Below are 7,324 nucleotides of genomic sequence, written 5' to 3'. Positions count from 1 at the left end.
TTCGGCCGAGCCGGTAGCGGTGACGATATGACGTCACCCAACCGGTTCTCCCCCCCTGCCTTCCCTCCCCCCCCACGTTATTCTTACCTTTTATTTGGTCCCACCCCCAATCTATTGCTGTCTCCTGAGTCCCAGCTGATGGCTAGAGGGGAAAAAAACTGTTTAAACTCTTGCCGCAGGGCTTCAAAGGGCCGTCCTACAGCTGATCAGTGTTAAAAGCAAACAAATGAGTCGGGTCGTAAGTGCGAGGACTGGTCGTAAGTGTGAGGACCTTCCAGAAATGACTCTGACCAGCTAGCCACGCCCACCTAGTCACATGACCTCCAAGCCACACCCACAAAATAAGCCACGCCCACAGAACCGGTAGTAAAAAAAATTAGAACCCACCCCTGAGGTGGAGGGTGAGGATCGAAAAATTCAAGATGATGCCAGGGCAAGACATTAGAATATAAACTGACAGCAAACAGCACTCCTTACTAGCACTGATGATGTTCCCTAGCAGGGTCACGAAACGTCTGCAAGAAAACCACCAAGCTCAGAGAGCACAATGGACTCCTCATGTCAACCCTGAGCTACAAATATTCTCCTTTATTGGAAGCCCCAGCTCCGTGAGATAGGCACAAGCTGTTGTTGAGCCTTTCAATCTGAAGGTTGAAAGCTCCCTTCTAATTGTTGTGAGAACGCAAACACACAAACACACGCATGGACCCACAGTTCTCAGTTCTGGAGCATTAACAGTCCTTCGCACAGGCGATGTTCTTTTGTGCGAGTTCACAAGCCTCAACTTTTTGCCCGCATTTCAAACCGTTTTTCAGCGTGACTGTCCCTGTTTTGTGACGAGGCCACCATTCTGCCACTGTCCACCTCTAACCCTCCATTAAGGCCTTCTGAGGTAAATTTCTTTTTTCTCCCACCACCTTAATGGGTTCTTTCACCTGAAGAGTCTCTGGTGCCTGGCTTGCTTTTATCCAGGTTAAACTGTGGCTTGCTGTAATGTGAAGAATAACCTGACTTTCCGCCCTCCCTCTAAGCAACTTGCAGTAAATATAGGTAGTCCTCGACTTATAACCATTCATTTAGTGACCGTTCAAATTTACAGCAGCACTGAAAAAAGTCATCTATGACCGGTTTTCACACTTACGATGGTTGCTGCATCCTCGTGTTCATATGATAAAAATTTGTATGCTTGGCAACTGACTCATATTTATGACCGTTGTGCCACCTTGGGGTCCTGTGATCCCCTTTTGCGACCTTTTGACAAGCCAAGTCAATGGGGAAGCCGGTTTCACTTAACCACCGTGTGTCTCACTTAACAACCGCAGAGACCCACTTAACAACTGTGGCAAGGAAGGTCGTAAAATGGGGCAAAACTCACTTAACAACTGCCTCGCTTAGCCACAGAAATTTGGGGCTCAGCTGCGGTCGTAAGTCCAGGACTATCTGTAGGCCCAGGTGAAAGAGGGCTAGTGGCTAAGACACTGAGCTTGTCGATCAGAAAGGTCGGCAGTTTGGCGGTTCGAATCCTTGTACAGGTTTCCTGCGTGAGCAGGGGGTTGGACTAGATGACCTCCAAAGTCCCTTCCAACTCTGTTACTGTTAACTGTTAACCTCTCCTTTCTTCAGGGCAGTTAGAGCTGAGCTTGAAAAAATCCAGCCGTTTTGGACCTCTGCTGCCATCTAGAGGTTTGTGGTGAGACATGCTTTTTTTTTTTTTTTTTTTTTTTGGATACAGGTAAACCTTGATTTATAACCCATAATGAAACCATTATGATCGTAAGTTGTGATGGTCGTAAACCAGATTATCCACGTGACCGACCCACATTTTCTGACGTTTTTTCAAACAATGAAAAAAGCTGGTAAAATCAAATCGGGCATGTAGGCGACTCACTTTACGATCGTCACGACTTATGACCGTAATGGGTAGGCTCTGTTATAAGATGCGTCGATCTGCTAACTAGGGAGTATTCTGGGAGTTGAAGTCCATACATCTTAAAAGTTTGAAAAAACGAAACAAAACCCAACTGCCATAGGCCATAACAGAAATCTGAAAAACAACCGAGCATGTATTTATCGTAAGCTTATGTATTTATTTAAGAGACTTGGTAGTACAGTGGTCTAAGGCACCCTGTTATTAAGCTGGTTATTAAGACCAGCTGCCTGCAATTACTGCAAGTTCGAATCTCGCCAAGGCTCAAGGTTGACTCAGCCTTCCATCCTTTCTAAGGCAGGTAAATTGAGGACCCAGTTTGTGGGGGCAATAAGCTGACTTTGTATAAATATACAAAAGTATGAAGGCTATTGCTTAACGCATTGTAAGCTGCCCTGAGTCTCCGGAGAAGGGCGGCATATAAATCAAATTTTTAAAAAAAGAGAGCAAAAAGTCACTTTTTCAGTGAATGCAAGAACCATCCTGCATAAATTAGATCTTTCGAAGAGAAAGATGATGCTCTGACTCCTTTCTCATTCCCCCCCCCCTTCTTTTGCTATTTTCCTGGCTTGGATCCATGGGGGCGCGGGGAGATTAATGATTGTGCATCCAGGAAAAAGTCAAATTGCCAGGAAAACTACAGGCCAAGTTCATGCACTCATGTCCTCTGGATTCGAACATAACGTCATGCGATTATTATTTTTTTTTAATTTCCATCAATTTTTACATTTCGTGTTAAAACCACAAGTGGTTTTAGGAATTAGTAGAGCTAATTCCTAAAGAAATTAAGAAATATTTGCAGCGTCTAGTCTGGACTGTTACAGCACCCCCACAGCTACATAATCAAAATCTGGGTACCTGACAACATGTTCATGTATTTAACAGATTAACAGAGTTGGAAGGGACCTTGGAGGTCATCTAGTCCCGTGATGGTGAACCTATGGCACGCGTGCCACATGGGGGCAGGCCCTTTCCTGATCTCTGCAAGTTCCACCCTCTGCAGATGCTTCTCCATGGCAGGAAAGCAGGAGAAAGCTAGGACTCGATGGGGGGGAGAAACTTTGGAGATTGTGGAAGGCAGGAGGCAGCTAGGATTCAATGGGGGAGAAACTCTGGAGATCAGAGAAGGCAGGAGGCAGCTAGGATTCGATGGGGGAGAAACTTTGGAGATCAGAGAAGGCAGGAGGCAGCTAGGATTCAATGGGGGAGAAACTCTGGAGATCAGAGAAGGCAGGAGGCAGCTAGGATTCGATGGGGGAGAAACTTTGGAGATCAGAGAAGGCAGGAGGCAGCTAGGATTCGATGGGGGAGAAACTTTGGAGAAGGCAGGAGGCAGCTAGGATTCGATGGGGGAGAAACTTTGGAGATCAGAGAAGGCAGGAGGCAGCTAGGATTCGATGGGGGAGAAACTCTGGAGATCAGAGAAGGCAGGGGGCAGCTAGGATTCGATGGGGGAGAAACTTTGGAGATCAGAGAAGGCAGGAGGCAGCTAGGATTCAATGGGGGAGAAACTCTGGAGATCAGAGAAGGCAGGAGGCAGCTAGGATTCGATGGGGGAGAAACTTTGGAGATCAGAGAAGGCAGGAGGCAGCTAGGATTCAATGGGGGAGAAACTCTGGAGATCAGAGAAGGCAGGAGGCAGCTAGGATTCGATGGGGGAGAAACTTTGGAGATCAGAGAAGGCAGGAGGCAGCTAGGATTCGATGGGGGAGAAACTTTGGAGAAGGCAGGAGGCAGCTAGGATTCGATGGGGGAGAAACTTTGGAGATCAGAGAAGGCAGGAGGCAGCTAGGATTCGATGGGGGAGAAACTCTGGAGATCAGAGAAGGCAGGGGGCAGCTAGGATTCGATGGGGGAGAAACTTTGGAGATCAGAGAAGGCAGGAGGCAGCTAGGATTCGATGGGGGAGAAACTTTGGAGATCAGAGAAGGCAGGAGGCAGCTAGGATTCGATGGGGGAGAAACTCTGGAGATCAGAGAAGGCAGGGGGCAGCTAGGATTCGATGGGGGAGAAACTTTGGAGATCAGAGAAGGCAGGAGGCAGCTAGGATTCGATGGGGGAGAAACTTTGGAGATCAGAGAAGGCAGGAGGCAGCTAGGATTCGATGGGGGAGAAACTCTGGAGATCAGAGAAGGCAGGGGGCAGCTAGGATTCGATGGGGGAGAAACTTTGGAGATCAGAGAAGGCAGGAGGCAGCTAGGATTCGATGGGGGAGAAACTTTGGAGATCAGAGAAGGCAGGAGGCAGCTAGGATTCGATGGGGGAGAAACTTTGGAGATCAGAGAAGGCAGGAGGCAGCTAGGATTCGATGGGGGGAGAAACTTTGGAGATCAGAGAAGGCAGGAGGCAGCTAGGATTCGATAGGAGAGAAACTTTGGAGATCAGAGAAGGCAGGAGGCCGCTAGGATTCGATGGGGGAGAAACTTTGGAGATCATGGAAGGTAGGAGGCAGCTAGGATTCGATGGGGGAGAAACTTTGGAGATCATGGAAGGTAGGAGGCAGCTAGGATTCGATGGGGGAGAAACTTTGGAGATCATGGAAGGTAGGAGGCAGCTAGGATTAGATGGGGGAGAAACTTTGGAGATCAGAGAAGGCAGGGGGCAGCTAGGATTCGATGGGGGAGAAACTTTGGAGATCAGAGAAGGCAGGGGGCAGCTAGGATTCGATGGGGGAGAAACTTTGGAGATCATGGAAGGTAGGAGGCAGCTAGGATTCGATGGGGGAGAAACTTTGGAGATCATGGAAGGTAGGAGGCAGCTAGGATTAGATGGGGGAGAAACTTTGGAGATCAGAGAAGGCAGGGGGCAGCTAGGATTCGATGGGGGAGAAACTTTGGAGATCAGAGAAGGCAGGAGGCTGCTAGGATTCGATGGGGGAGAAACTTTGGAGATCATGGAAGGTAGGAGGCAGCTAGGATTTGATGGGGGAGAAACTGCAAAGATCCGAGAAGGCACAGAAGGCAGGAGAAAGGTAGGACGCGATCTCCACAGTTTCTCCCTCATCAAGTCCTAGCTGCCTCCTGCCTTCCGTGCCTTCTCGGATCTTTGCAGTTTCTACCCCCATCAAGTCCTAGCCCCCCCTATTTTTTTTTTTAATTTATTTATTTATTTATTTATTTATTTATTTATTTATTTATTTATTTTATTTAAGGACTCAGGGCGGTGTACAGCCTAATTAAAAACACAAAGACAGACAAAATTTAAAAAATAATTAAAATTATTAAATAATAGGCCCAATTTATAAAACCCCAAATTTAAAATCCCATTTAAAACCAATTAAAATATTTACATTGATAGCCCAGCCTGGCGGAACAACATGGTTTTTAGGGCACAGCGAAATACACAGAGGTCGGAGATCTTACGCATTTCCGGGGGCAGTTCATTCCAAAGGGCTGGGGCTCCCACAGAGAAGGCCCTCCCCCTGGGTGTCGCCAGCTGACATAACTTGGCCGATGGCACCCTGAGGAGACCCTCTCTGTGGGAGCGGACTGGTCGGTGGGAGGCTACTGGTGGCAGAAGACGGTCTTAAAAGTACCCGGGTCCTATGCCATGGAGCGCTTTAAAGGTGGTAACCAACACCTTGAATCGCACCCGGAAGACCACTGGGAGCCAGTGCAGCTTGCGCAGGAGGGGTGTCACGTGGGCACAACGAGTTGCGCCCATAACCACCCGCGCGGCCGCATTCTGGACCAGTTGGAGCCTCCGGGTGCTCTTCAAGGGGAGCCCCATGTAGAGAGCATTGCAGTAGTCCAGTCGGGAGGTGACAAGGGCGTGAGTGACTGTGCGCAAGGCGTCGCGGTCCAGAAAGGGCCGCAACTGGCGAATCAGGCGAACCTGATAAAAAGCCCCCCTGGCCACGGCCGTCATATGCTCTTCTAAAGACAGCCGTGCGTCCAGGAGGACGCCCAGATTGCGGACCCTCTCTGTGGGGGGTAAAGACTCCTGCACCAACTTGGAAGCCAAAACGGGGGCCCAGGGCGCATGCACAGGGGGCGCATGTGCAGGGAATGTGCATGCATGCGCAGGACGAATGCGCGGGGGGGGCACTCACATTGCATTTTGGGGGTTGTGGCACATACAAGTGCTTTGGCCACTCGGCACCAAAAAGGTTACCCATCACTGATCTAGTCCAACCGCCTGCCGAAGCAGATCTCTTCTTGAAAGCCTCCAGTGACGAAGTTCCCACAACTTCCAAAGGCAAGTTTTATTCAGGACGTTGTAGGATCCTGGGATGACATGATCCAAATCTGTGATCTTCCCAGCTAGTTTCCAGCAAAGCAAGGTCAAAAGGGAAGCTGGTTTCACTTAACGACTGCATGATTCGCTTAACAACCGCGGTGATTCGCTTAACAACCCCGGCCGGAAAAAAGGGCAGGACTACTTAACAACCGCCTTGCTTAACAACATAAATTTTTGCCCCTCCCGTTGTGGTTGTAAGACTGGAGAACTAGGCGTAACGGACAGTGAATCCAAAGGTCTAATCCGATGGTTGAATTCGAACTCTGCACCGCTTGGCTCAGCACTTTCCCCTGCCAAAATCTCTTTCTGTCCTTAGTGGTGGTTTTTTTTTTTTTTTTTTTTTTTTTTAAATGTGTGTCCTGGTTCTTTTGGGGCCGAGAGGCAAATTTATTCTGCAATTTTCCAATTTTGCAGACAGTCAGAAATTTGGTAGAAATTTGTCTCCCCTCATTCTTTGCTCTGCGATAAATAAAATCCTTGTATTGGTGTCCGTCTCTGAGCTTTCTTTAATTCCGAAATAAAATATATATTTCATTCCCGTTGGACTGCAAACGCTTTACGATACGCTCCTAAGAAACGGGAGTGAAAATTTTGGAACGTTGGATGAAATGTCCACCTGGGTTCAGTTCCAAGTCGGAAAAAATGACCCTGGATTCATGGTGGCTGTTTGGAAAGATGGTTTAATGGTGGACAGGACCACGTGGTTTGAGGTCCTGGGCAAAAAGAGCACATGGGTGAGAGAGAGAGAGAGAGAGAGATTTATACCCTCTGTTGGGCTTTGAATTTGAGCTTGTGTTCTGATTGGTTGTCAGACTCCCATGGGGCCATGCAGGGGTAACTTTGTAGGTTGTCTGTGTCCCAGGCTTGGTTGACTCGTGCTGGGTGATGATGTAATGCAAGGGCTTTGGGCAATTCCTACTATGGCTCTGCCTGCAGGAGGTAGATCTTTGTTATGTAGAATAGACTGGCCCAGGCCTTAATGGTCCATTGACAAAGGTAGAGAGGGCTGAGAAATAGTCTGCCCTTTTTAATATTTCCTAAAATACCACATTTTCCTAGGAGAGAGGTGGGTGCAAGGGTGAAATGCTCCCGGTTTGGACTGGATCACCCGATCCGGTAGCGATGGCGGTGGGTGGTTCAGAGAACCGGTAGCAAAAA

The sequence above is a fragment of the Pantherophis guttatus genome, chromosome 3 (assembly GCF_059756535.1).
Source record: "Pantherophis guttatus breed Tessera chromosome 3, ASM5975653v1, whole genome shotgun sequence".
Lineage (NCBI taxonomy): Eukaryota > Metazoa > Chordata > Lepidosauria > Squamata > Colubridae > Pantherophis > Pantherophis guttatus.
Note: the sequence above shows the minus strand (reverse complement) of the source record.